At 48.6% G+C, this 12807-nt stretch overlaps 1 protein-coding gene across 1 annotated transcript in view; it reads left to right on the forward strand.

The window, feature by feature from the left end:
- Positions 1–12807, forward strand: part of CENPP (centromere protein P) — a 176528-nt gene that overhangs the window by 106669 nt on the left and 57052 nt on the right. The gene's annotated exons all lie outside the window — the stretch shown is intronic.

Consider the following 12807-nt stretch of genomic DNA (forward strand, 5'->3'; position numbering starts at 1 on the left):
CCTTCTGTGGATTAGTCTATCTGAGCACTGAAGAATAATGCTAAGAAAACTTGTTATTGCTCATGTGTTTTTCATCACTGACTGTATCTGAGCCAAAACTTCTAGCTAACTCTAGACGTCTAAGCAAAAGATGTGGTTAAATTTGAACCTTAATAATGGATGGCACAAAGCCAGTGCAAACCCTAGATGGTTCACTGAAGTCAATTACTTACTGATGTACAAGTACACACCTTCTGAAACAATCTATAGCATACATTTTCTTGTATAACACTTAGAAATATGCTGTCTGTCCAAAGCAATCTAACACTATGATCCTAATAGTGATACTGTTTAACTGACTAGCTAGTGGCAGTTCTTTGTTGACCTTGACTGATCCCTAAAAGCTAAGCAGGGTCAGATGTAGTTAGTACTTGGAGGGCAACCACCAGTTAATCCAAGGCTGTAGAAGTTGAGAAAGCATCCAAGAAGGCAGTAAGAAATTGTTTCCATACTGCTTCCAGAAAACTACTTGAAGGAGAGTTTTTTTTTTTCCTTTAAGAGGTGTGTCTGGAAATATTTAAATAAATCAACTGTGAATGATGCATATGCATTAGAAAGACAGGATAGAAAAGTTTGTATAGTAACAGAAAAAAAATAAACCTTTATTTTAAAAACTCTGCTAAGGAGATTGTGGTTGTCAAATAGGATTGCATAACAATTTTTCAGAAATGACTTTCCAAAAATATATCAACTAAATACGTTCCTTTGCATATGAGTGGTCAGACCATCACATTACATTTTTAGACAACAGAAAAGAAATTAGGATATCCACATTAACTTTTTTACTTGAAAAGGCATACGTGATTCCTTTATCCTGATTATTTTAGCTATGCCATCAATTTGATTTAAAATATACAGTTTGATTAAAAACATACAGGCTTAGATCTCATGAACTAGACAGTTAATGCTTTGGGAGTGTTCTTTCAGAGTAGAAAACCCTCCGCATGGGAAAAAAAGTTTGTGACATAATCGGCATTGATATTGTCTTAAAAATCATGGTCATGCTTTGGGCTTTCCAGAGCATTAAGACTGAGAATGAAGGGGAATGCAGAGATAGGCAAAGAAGAACAGTGGTTGGCTCTTGTCTGTGGTGTAGATGTTCATGCCCTGAAGAAGATACATTGAAACATTTTATTCCAGGTAGGGATGTTCAGGAATGCTGATCTGTCTGCATAATAGAATAACTAACCTGATTTTTGGAGTAACTGCAGATCAAAAAACAGTTATCCTTCAGATTTCTTACTCCAGATTTTGCAGTGCAGTTCTTAGGTTAAATAAGGTACCAAAAAATTAAAATATGTATCTTAGATTACATTAAAATTTGTACTTGGGAAAAAATCCATTCAAAAGTAGCTAAATTGAGAGGAAATACCTAAAAATGTTGGTTTTTAAAAAATAATTTTAATGCAGATTTTTAAATTTCACAGATGAAGCAGGGTATAACAGACTTATGAAGATAGAACACTTAATAAAAATCTAAGTTTGCTTCTATAATGGTAAATTAAAGCCTCCTGCAAGACAAGCGCAGTTCCTGGTAACTTTCTAAGTACTCTTGTGAATTTTCTTGGCAACAATATGAAAGTGAGTTCCCATTATCTTCTTTCAATATGCCTTTTCAATTTCTTAATCTAAATTGCAGCTCTGGTATTCCCTGATTGTCTTCTTGATAAGTACTATCCAGATTATCTTTGGGGCAGCTACAAGAGTCTTGATTCTCATTGTATGTAATTTAAGATAAATGTAATTTTTCTAATAACATCAGAAGATCAACACCATTTTAAAATATTTGATTCATAAATTTGGGAAGAAGTATTAAGTACACATGTCTTGGCTTATCAAACTGATTAATTAAAGAAAAGAACTCCTTTTTTAGGGATCTGTAGTATAAAAGATGTATCAAAGCTGGCCTGTAAGGGGATGAAAAGGAGCCTGCTGTCATGCGCTGCCTACCTCTGAATAACACTCAGACACTGGTTCGTGGATCAGGCTCTGGTTTATTTGCAGGGCAGGTACAGCGTCGGTAGAAAAAAGCTGAGAGTGACAGGAGCGCGCCGGTGCGGGGTTTAAATACCCCGCGCCGGTCAGCGCCCCCTCGCTCACGGTCACGTCACCCCCCTTTGTCCAATACGTTGCCCTGCCGGTGGGTGAGGGTTTCCGGGATCGCCCATCATCAGGTTTCCCATTCCTCTGCTGATTGCTTTCAGCTGGGCGATCCCCGTTGTATTGCCGCTGATGGCTTGGGTGGCTCCGTGATCCGTTTAGCTATTGTTTGTTAGCCGTTAGTCGTTGTGGGTTGATGGCTACTTATCTTGTACCCCTTCACCTATTTCCTTGTCATTGTCATGTGTGCCATTGCGCTGATGACTTTAGCTCAACGGCACTCATGACATACTGCCCCCTTTTCGAATAGTGTTCTCCCCCGGTTTTCTGGGTTTTCCCCGTGGCGCTGTCAAAACGCCACATTTTTTTTTTTTTCAAAGTTCCCGCCGGAGTAGTTGTCGCCCCTCCCTTTGCTCCTCCCTCTACCACGTGCCTTCCCAGGGTGTGTCCATGGTACGCATGCTCGGGTCCTGACCTGGCGTGCGCATGCTCCAGCCACACCCTGTTTGTTTGGCTCAGTTCGGCGAGGAGAGAGGCGTGGCTGGTCGGGTGCTTCTCAGCTCCAGGTAGGGCCCTTCTTTTTCTTATTTAAAGTGCGTCGCCTTTGTTGTGTCTCCTGGGCGTTGCCCCCAGGTTGCCCTGTTGACTTGCTTGCCACTCCCCCGCGGCCGGGGGGCGGGGGGAGTGAGTCCCGGGGGGGGGAAGGTCCACCCAAGTCGCGGGCTTGGGGGGGCCCTTTCCCTTGGGGCACGGGAGGCGGGGGGGGCCTGCGGGGGGGGGTTGGTTTTGCTGACCTTGGTTGCGGTTTGTCGGGGTATGCCCGGTGAAATGCTCTGGTCAGGTCAGGCGCGTTAACGTTGTGCGCTGCCACCCATTCCGGGTGGGGGAAGTGTTTCCACCTGACCAGATAGTGTAGAGTTCCTCGTTGCTTGCGGGAGTCGAGGATGTCCCTTATCTCGAAGTGGTGTTGCCCGTCGATCATCACCGGTGCGGGCTGTGGTGTGCTTGGGTGCCATCGGGAGGTGGTTGCCGGTTTCAGGAGGCTGGTGTGGAACACCGGGTGGAGTCTCCGGAGGTTGTGTGGCAGGTCCAAGCGTATTGCTACCGGGTTCACTATTTGCGTGACTCGGAACGGCCCGATGTACTTAGGCCCCAGTTTTTTCGAGGGTTGGGTTGACTTTAGGAACTTGGTGGATAGATAGGCCATATCCCCCGCCTGGAACGTCGGTTGTTGTCGCCGGTGCTTGTCGGCCTGCTCTTTGTAGGCAGCCTGTGCATCCTTCAGCACCGCCGTGATTACTGGCCATGCTTCCGCGATCTTCCGTCCCCAGTCGCTAGCGTCCACCTGGGGTTCCGGGGGTTGAGGTAGCTCCGGTATGGGGACGAAGTCGCGCCCCGAGACTACTTCGAACGGAGTTTTCCCCGTGCTCGTGTGGACGGCGTTGTTGTATGCGACTTCGGCGAACGGGAGCAGTTCAGCCCAGTCGTCTTGGTGGTAGTTAGTATATGATCGTATAAATTGCTCTAAGGTGGCATTAAGAACCTCAGTGGCTCCGTCCGTCTGAGGGTGCCAAGCCGTAGATAGGGCCTGTTGGGTCCCCGTCAGCTTCAGGAAGGCCCGCCAGAATTTGGAGGTGAACTGTGTGCCCCTGTCGGTCACCACACGTGCGGGACATCCGTGTAGCCTGTACACGTGGATGAGGAAGAGTTTGGCTAGCTGTTGTGAGGATGGGACCGACGTGCAGGGGATGAAGTGGGCCTGCTTTGAGAAGTAGTCCTTCACCACCCAAATGGCCGTTTTCTTCTGGCTGGGTGGGAGGTCCACTATAAAATCCATAGAGATTTCCTCCCATGGGCGGGAGGGTTCTGCCACCCGTTGCAATAGCCCCGCGGGTTTGCCTGGTGCCCGTTTGGCCCTAGCGCACGTTGGGCAGGACGCCACGTAGGTTTTTACGTCTCGCCTGAGCGCGGGCCACCAGAATTGACGCCGTGTTAGGTGTAGGGTCTTGAGGAACCCAAAGTGTCCCGCTTGCTTGGCGTCGTGTGACCTATGCAAGATCGCCTGGCATTGCGAGTCCGGGACGTAGATTCTGCCTTCCCCCCATGCCAGGTCTTGTGCCATCGTTACCTTGTCGGGGTTTGCCAGGAACCAGGGGTCGGTTTTGAGGGCGGCGGCGAGGTCCGTGCGCATTCCCCCTGGTAGTTGCGGTTGGCTTCTTTCCGTCGCCGGTTGTCCCGCCGTCGGCTGCGCCGTAGAGTCGAGCTGCCTCCGTGCGCCGCTTTGGGTGGTCACGGCCATCCCCAGTTGCGAGGCGGATAGGACCGTCCCAATGGTGTCTGGGGCGGGCTCTTCGTCTTGGGGCAGTCGGGAGAGGGCGTCGGCCAGGAAGTTCTTCTTGCCCGGCATGAACTTCAGCTGGAAATCAAAGCGGCTGAAGAATTGGGCCCATCGGACCTGTTTTGGGCTAAGGCGTCTAGGCGTTCGTAGGGCCTCGAGGTTCCGGTGGTCAGTCCAGACCTCGAATGGTTGGGTGGCTCCCTCGAGTAGGTGTCGCCATGTCTCTAGTGCCGATTTCACCGCGAAGGCTTCTTTCTCCCAGACGTGCCATCGCCTCTCTGTCTCGGAGAACTTCCTTGACAGGTAGGCGCATGGTTTCAGGAGTCCCGTGGGGTCTTTCTGTAGCAGGATGGCTCCCAGGGAGAAGTCTGAGGCGTCGGCTTGGACCACGAACGGCCGTTCTGGGTCCGGGTGCGCGAGGATTGGCTCCGTAGTGAACAGCGCTTTCAGCTTGTTGAATGCGGTCTGGCACGCGGGAGTCCAATTCAGCACTGTGCCTGGGTTCTTGGCGCGTCGGGTGTCCCCCACCCCTTTGGTTTTGAGGAGGTCCGTTAAGGGGAGGGCTATCTCAGCTAACCCCCGGGCGAATGACCTGTAGAAATTCGCGAATCCGAGGAAGCTCTGTAGTTGCCGTCTGTTGCAGGGCCGCTCCCAGTTTAGCACCGCTTCGACTTTTGCGGGGTCCATTTCGATGCCGTCCCCGGAGATTCGGTACCCCAGATAGTCTAGGCGCTTTTTGTGAAACTCGCACTTTGTAGGCTTTGCATAGAGCTGCGCCCTTCTGAGCTTGTCGAGGACTTGCCTCACGAGGGTTACATGTTCCTCGTGCGTTTTTGTGTAAATAAGGACGTCGTCGATGTAGACCAGGACCCCTTTGAACAGATGTTCATGCAGTACCTCATTGATGAGCTGCATGAACACTCCAGGGGCCCCCGCGAGTCCGAAGGGCAGTACCTTGTACTGGAAAGCGCCTAGGGGGCAGTTGAATGCCGTCTTCCATTCGTCCCCCTCCCTGATTCGGATGCGATAGTACGCCTCGCGAAGGTCCAATTTGGAAAAGACTTTGCCCGTGGACAGGTGGGCGAGCATGTCCTTCACCAGGGGTAAGGGGTATTTGTTGGACAGGGAAGCCGCGTTTAGGCCCCGGTAGTCGGTGCAGAGCCGTAGGGTCCCGTCTTTCTTCTCCCGGAATAAGACGGGGGCTCCGACCGGTGAGCATGCTGGCTCTATGAATCCCCTGTCTAGGTTTTTATCGATGAACTCCCGGAGGGTTGCCATCTCCTTCGGGGTCATTGAATAGATCTTTGGTCTAGGTAAGGGGACGTCGGGCAGTAGGTCGATCCGGCAATCCGTCTTGCGGTGGGGGGGTAGTTGGTCAGCTTCTGCCTCTCCGAAGACCTCGGAGAAGTCGGCGTATTGTTCTGGTAGGTCTGCTGTGGTAGCGGCGTTGTCTTGTGTGGTCGCCTCCGCTCGTCCTACCGTGGGGTTGCTTCTGCCCGCTGGAACTGGTGCTCGATACTCGCCGTCGCCGAATGTGAAGGTGCGGGTCTCCCAGTTGATCCGCGGGTTGTTTGTCGCGAGCCATGGCATCCCCAGGACTGCAATGGGCCGTCCGATGTGCGTGACTACGAACGATGTGCGCTCGGTGTGAGTGCCCATTTGCAGGGTGACCGGCTCGGTTTGTAGCGTGGCTGGTTTCCCTCCCGCTGTAGAGCCGTCCAGCTGGTGGAATGCCAGCGGCGTGGGGAGGGGGAAGCAGCGGAGGTCGAGTTTGGCGACTAGGTCGGGGTGGATGAGGTTTTTTGAGCACCCCGAGTCCACTAGTGCCGCGGCCGTGGTGGCTCCGTTGCCGGCAGAGAGTTGAATTGCTGCCAATATTACGGGGCTTTCGTCGTTTCGTTGAGGTGGTCCGCGTTGCTGTCCCACCGCCTGCCTCGCCACGCGTCTCAGGGCAAGCGGGGAGCATTTCCCGCTGGCTGGTCGGGGTCTGTATTGTCCTCTTCCCCCCAGTAAGCGTCCCAGCCCTCTTCTGGTGTCGCTGTGGCCACGGTCATTCGGCGGTGAGGGGGCGGCCCCGGGTTGGGTGGTTTGGGGCTAATTTTCGGAGTGGGTTTGGGCGCGCTGGTCGGCGGTCGGTTGGCGAAGCAATCCGCCGTCTTGTGCCCTAATTTGCCACACCTCCCGCAGGGCTCCCGGTTGAACTTCTTTTTTTGGTATATGGGGCCGGCCATCCCCCCGTGTGGTGCGGGTACTTTTTTCCCGGCATAGTTTGTGTCTTCCGTGGTTGTCATGAGGAAGGTGCGGTGCGCATGTTCGGCTTTCCCCGCGAGGTGGATCCACCCGTGTAACGTTTCTGGGTCATCGCGGTAGAGGGCCCATTGGAGAACGTCGCGGTTGAGCCCCCTTTTGAACATTTCCAGCAGGGTGGTCTCGGACCAGTCGCTGACCTTCCCCGCGAGGGCTTTGAACTCCAGGGCGTAGTCAGGGACCGTGCGTGTGCCCTGTTTAAGTCTTTGGAGTGCGCTTTTCGCCCTTACTTTGGCTAGGGGGTCTTCGAAGTAGTTTTTCATCTCATTGATGAAAGCAGGGAAGGTGTCGAGGGCGGGGGAGCTGGACTCGTACAGTTGGACGTACCAGTCCGCCGCCCTGTCTTGGAGTTTGATCGCCACGGCGGCGATCTTGTCGGCCTCGGAGTCATAGGAGTGTCCGTGCCTCCCCATGAACTCCCTAGCGTTGGTCACGAAAAACGAGAGTTTTGTGGGGGTCCCATCGAAGAAGATGGGGAAGTCCTTTGGGGCCCGGGCGTTTTGTGCGGCCCCGCCTCTCGCTTCCCGGGGTGTGGTGTCGGCCGCCTGTGCCGTCTGCTGACCCTCCGCTGGCCCGTGTGGGTTCGGTGCTTCGCTCGGGGTGTGGGCTTGTGCGGGGACGTCGTTGGGTGGCGCGGGGGGCATAAGCGCCTGGAGCATGGTCCGGAGTTCCGTCAGTTGAGCCCGCATGGCCGCGAGTTCAGCTCGTGCCTCCTCGTCCACAGCCCGCGCCGCCGCTGGGGCCGGTTCCGTTGGCGCGTCCTCGGGGGTAGGTTGCCGGCGGGGTTCATCGTCCCTCTGCCGCGGGTCCGCTTCCTCCGCCGTCTGATGGGTGTCTCCGTCGTCCTCCTCCGTGTTGACCGCCGTGGGGCTGTCGCTCCACGCCCGTTGCTGGGGTGCGATGTGGGGCGCGGGGTCCTCCGCTGGTTTCGGAAGTCGTGCTGCTCCCTCCCGCGGTCGGGTTGCCTCCGTCGCCATCTCCCCTTGGGGTTGGAGCTGAGGCTCGGGTCGGGTGGGGTGGGCGTCCATGGCTCCGGGAGTCCGCGGTGCCTCTGGCCTTGGTCGGTCCTCCTCTGTCTCTTGCCGCACGGCTCGCCCTCCTTGCCCGCGCCGCTCCGGCCTCATCTTGCTGGTCTTCTCGCCGTCTACTCCTCCCGCGGCTCGTTGTCGTCCGGTGGGGCTCGGCGAGGCTGAGTTTATGACTCTCAGCTTTATGTCATGCGCTGCCTACCTCTGAATAACACTCAGACACTGGTTCGTGGATCAGGCTCTGGTTTATTTGCAGGGCAGGTACAGCGTCGGTAGAAAAAAGCTGAGAGTGACAGGAGCGCGCCGGTGCGGGGTTTAAATACCCCGCGCCGGTCAGCGCCCCCTCGCTCACGGTCACGTCACCCCCCTTTGTCCAATACGTTGCCCTGCCGGTGGGTGAGGGTTTCCGGGATCGCCCATCATCAGGTTTCCCATTCCTCTGCTGATTGCTTTCAGCTGGGCGATCCCCGTTGTATTGCCGCTGATGGCTTGGGTGGCTCCGTGATCCGTTTAGCTATTGTTTGTTAGCCGTTAGTCGTTGTGGGTTGATGGCTACTTATCTTGTACCCCTTCACCTATTTCCTTGTCATTGTCATGTGTGCCATTGCGCTGATGACTTTAGCTCAACAGCACTCATGACACCTGCAGACCCAGTGCTCAGTCCTGGCTTCCTAAATGGCACTATAGCCAACCTGTCTTTGTATAAAAATACCAATGGATTATGTAATAATAGTCAAGAGACTCTTGAATATTTTTTCATTCCTTTTCTTTAAACACTCAAATTATATTAGCATTCCATTTATTGAGGCATGCTTCTGTATGAACACTGTACAAAACATTTTCTTCAACTGCTTGTGAATGTATTATAAGTTGAAAGGCCCAAACCTCTGTTTTGGGAAATAGGCCAAATGCTTTAATACATGACATAGTCTTTTAGCGATTTGCTTTGGCTTTAGTTCAGTCTAGCTTCTTTTACTCAGTAGGACATTGTTATGTTGCATGGTTATGGAGAATTAATTTGAGCTCTGTGGTTATTTTTGATCTTTCACCATTTGAACTGCCATTTGTAAACATGCAGGTAGCTCTTGCTATTCATAGGGGTTCTGTTCTAGGCTAACAACTGCAAATAACATACCTGCAAATAATGAGAGCTCGAACAAACATTTTTACACATGTGCAAAAGCCTATGTCCCATTTTGTGCATGTGTAAAATGCAGAACACTCCAAAGTCTACCAACGAAACCACACACAAGAAAATGAACTGTGGATACACAGACCCCTCTCCCATGAATAACAAGGTCTGGTCTGTGTATACCAACTACAGATACACAAAACTGTGGGTAATGAAATTGTAGATCAAATGGCACATATATAGTCACTTTTATCCTTATCATTTGCACAGTGATTGTCTGATACACAGTTCAGGCCATTATTCAGCAACACTATATTTGGTTTTTTGTTGTTGTTTTTTTTAAGGAAAATAAAACCAAGCCTCTTTGACTCCAACTTAAACCTCTTTGAGGCTGTAACTAGCCTGTCTTCTCCTCTGTACTTCAGGTCCATACAGCCCCTTACTCTGTGCAGCCCCAGTAACCAATACATACATAAGTAATTGGGATTGCCTTGCTGTATAAGACAAAGGATGCTTTTATTCAGTATTCTGCTTCAGTCAATGGACTTTGATAAGTAGATATGCTGCCTCTTAATGCAAAGCATTAGTTGGCAGATTTAGGGAAGTGCTTTCTGTGAATTAAACATTAAAAAAAAAAAACGTTCTGTTGCATCAAGCCAAATACCCACCTAGTTCAGTATCCAGTTTCTGACAGCAGCCGGTCAGTTGCTTCCAAGAAGCCCACAATGTGTAATACATTTAAAAAGCCATCAAAGCCTCAAGTGGATTTGTACGGTAATGAAAACTGCTTGCAAAGGTGTACTATAGCTCTACAAATACCTGGCTACATTTTGCAGATAAGCATATCTTTGGGAATAATCCTATCATCGTTATAGTCCCTTGCCTGAGCTACAATTTTTTGTTTTGTAACAAGCATATGGAAAATTTGATGTAATTTCAGATGGAATGATATAAAGTCTCATGATGGCATACTGCTTCAATAAAGAACTGTTAGTGTCTTCTGGGAAAGCTGAAACGTTCTATGCAGTGTCACTAGCATTGTTACCAGCTGTTTTAAAATATAAGGCTAAAGGTTAACTTATTGAAAACTTGTATGTCATTCTTGTAAATGAGGGCAGGAAAATAACTGAATTGCATAGCTTCCTAATGAGAAAACATTTCTTCTATTGCCACTTTCCCATTCTCTTACAGAAGGTTGTCCAACATTGGTTGTCCAATATTTAGTACATGAGAATCTCTCTCTCTCTCTCTCTCTCTCTCTCTCTCTCTCACACACACACACACACACACACACACACACAGAGGGAGAAATTCTTTGTTTATGCCTATTTCCTACCTAATTTCTTACTACCTATCTTAATCTAGCATCTTGACATTACTATAAGTTTACAACTACTTCTATCTCCATATCTGTGTTCCAATCTCTATGTTCTTTTGCTCTATAGTTTCCTATAAAAACTATTTCCTAGTTCTTTGAGTATTTATTTCCCCAAATCTTCAGCTCCTGTAGCCAAACTCAGTCCATTTGTGTTTGCAAGTCCTTTTCATGCCTTCTCTGTTGACTGGCATATGGGTCTTTTCTCTCCTCCCCAGCACTCACAAGCTTCTCTTCCTGGCGCTGGTTTGTAAAACACTGCGCTTGGGCTGCTGCAGACAATGGGTTTGCTCCAGTCACTTCTTTGCAGACGCTAGTTGGGCTCTTTCCCCCCATTTTTTGGCTCTGTCTCTCAGCGGGCCTTGCAGTGCCAAGGCTTTTGTCATCCTGGGACTGCTGCTGAGTTACTTGCCTTTGAACTGGAGACTTTGCTTCTCTGTAGTCTTCCTGGCTCAAATCCTCTTCTGCTACAGCCACATGCATGCTGGGTTTCTGGTCCATTTAAGCGGGCCTTCTCTCCAATTAAGGAGAAGGTGGGGCTACTTTAACCCACTTCCCCAGACAGCACTGAAACTCTGGACTCCAGAAGGGAATGAGAAGTGCCTGCTCAATCTGGGCGGTTCCACATCCTTCCCTTCTTTTAAGAGATAAGAGGTTTTCTTTACACTCTTCTCAGGCCACGTTCACTAGACATTTCTGTAACTTGTCCCTGACAGGATAAAAAGTCTTCAGGAATGTTTTGTTACCCTGCTGTCTGTTGTATGGTGAATATGTAGGTTTGTAAAGACAGCGTAACTGTAATTCAAGGATTACTGTTTTTCATCCACTGTACCTAGATAAGCGGTTGGTCGTCCATTATAGCTGTAAACTCTCAGCCCCATAAATATACTTCGAGCACATCTGTGGCACATTTCAAGGCCAACACTTCCTTTTCAATGGTCCTGTAGTTAGCTTCTTGTGAGAACAGTTTCTTGGCTAAATATACCACTTGATTATCTTCATCCCCATAAGTCTGTATTAAGGCTGCACCAAGTTCTATGTCAGAAGCATAATTTATGATGGAAGCCTTTTTATAGTCTGGCCCTTTTAGAATGAGGCCTTGACACAAAGCTTCTTTCAAGTCCTTGAAGGTTTAATGACATTCTGGTGTCAATTTTATTATTTATTTGATTTCTGTACATGACTTTGGGCAGCTTACAATAAAGTAGATAAAAACAAATAAAATATGTAATATAACATACGTAATATAACCAACAACCTGTTCAATACTATTCATTCTGCCTTCTGGGTGAGATCTGTCAAAGCTCGAGCATGGATGGCAAAATGGGGAATAAACCAGTTATACTACCCCACTAGTCCAAAAAGATATTTAACTTCTGTTGCTTTTGGAGCCTTGACTTCTTTCAGAGCTAATATTTTATTTTTATCTAATTTCACCTCTTTGTTCCCTACCAGAAAACCTAAATATTTGATTTCTTTATAGCCTGTTTTGTCGGATTACTGCTAGGGCAGCCTTCTGGAGACTTGTCACTTGTCCCAAATGTTTTAGGTGATCTTTCCAGGTTGGCTATAAATAATGATGTTATCTAAGTAAGCCTCACACCACTTTCCTCTATCAGGAAAGTGGTAGAAGCTCCATGCAAACCAAATTGCTTGCTTGCTTGCTTGCTTGCTTGCTTGCTTGCTTGCTTGCTTGCTTGTTTGTTTGTTTGTTTATTTATTTATTTATTTATTTATTTATTTATTTAAATTTAGGTACCATCCAACTCCAACTGACTATAAACAAAAATATACCATGTGAATATTTTTTGAAAATCGTATGATCAAGAATCCAACTCTACCTTGATGATCTCACAGAATGCAACCAAAAAACCTTAGAACATGGTAATAGGGAAAGGCAGGAAAAAGGAGAAGTGCATGTGAATCCTGAGTTAATTCCACTCAAAAAGAAGATTTAAAGGAGTTTCTAACAATCTTTTAAGAGGTGTTCACTAAAGGCCTGGTACTACTGATCTTACTGAGCAATGAATAGATAGGAATCTATTCACAAAGGAGAATCTCTCTCCATTAGGAAAAGCCTCTATAGAGTACCAGAACATGTGAAAGCCATCTTGAAGAGAAAGGTGTTGAAACTGGAAATTATAGCCATCGTACAGCGAGTGGTGTTCTCCCATTTTATTGGCTTCTAAACTTAATAGTGAAATATTATTTTGTGCTGACATGGCATAGGTAAATAAAAAAGCCAAATTGGATAGCTACTCTATACCTCATATAGATGATCTAGTAAATCTATTAAGTGGAGCTATGTGAACCGTAGATCTCACAATGGGTACTAGCAAATTTCCTTAAGGGTAGAGTCAAGAGAGAAGACAGCCTTTGGAAAACACAGGGCTTGTTTCAGTTCTCTAAATTCTTAGGGCATCTGCTTCTTTGCTCCAACTTTCTTTAATTACTGTACATCCAATATCCCTCGAGGCCATCTACGATA

The sequence above is a fragment of the Candoia aspera genome, chromosome 2, assembly GCF_035149785.1.
Source record: "Candoia aspera isolate rCanAsp1 chromosome 2, rCanAsp1.hap2, whole genome shotgun sequence".
Taxonomy (NCBI): Eukaryota; Metazoa; Chordata; class Lepidosauria; order Squamata; family Boidae; genus Candoia; species Candoia aspera.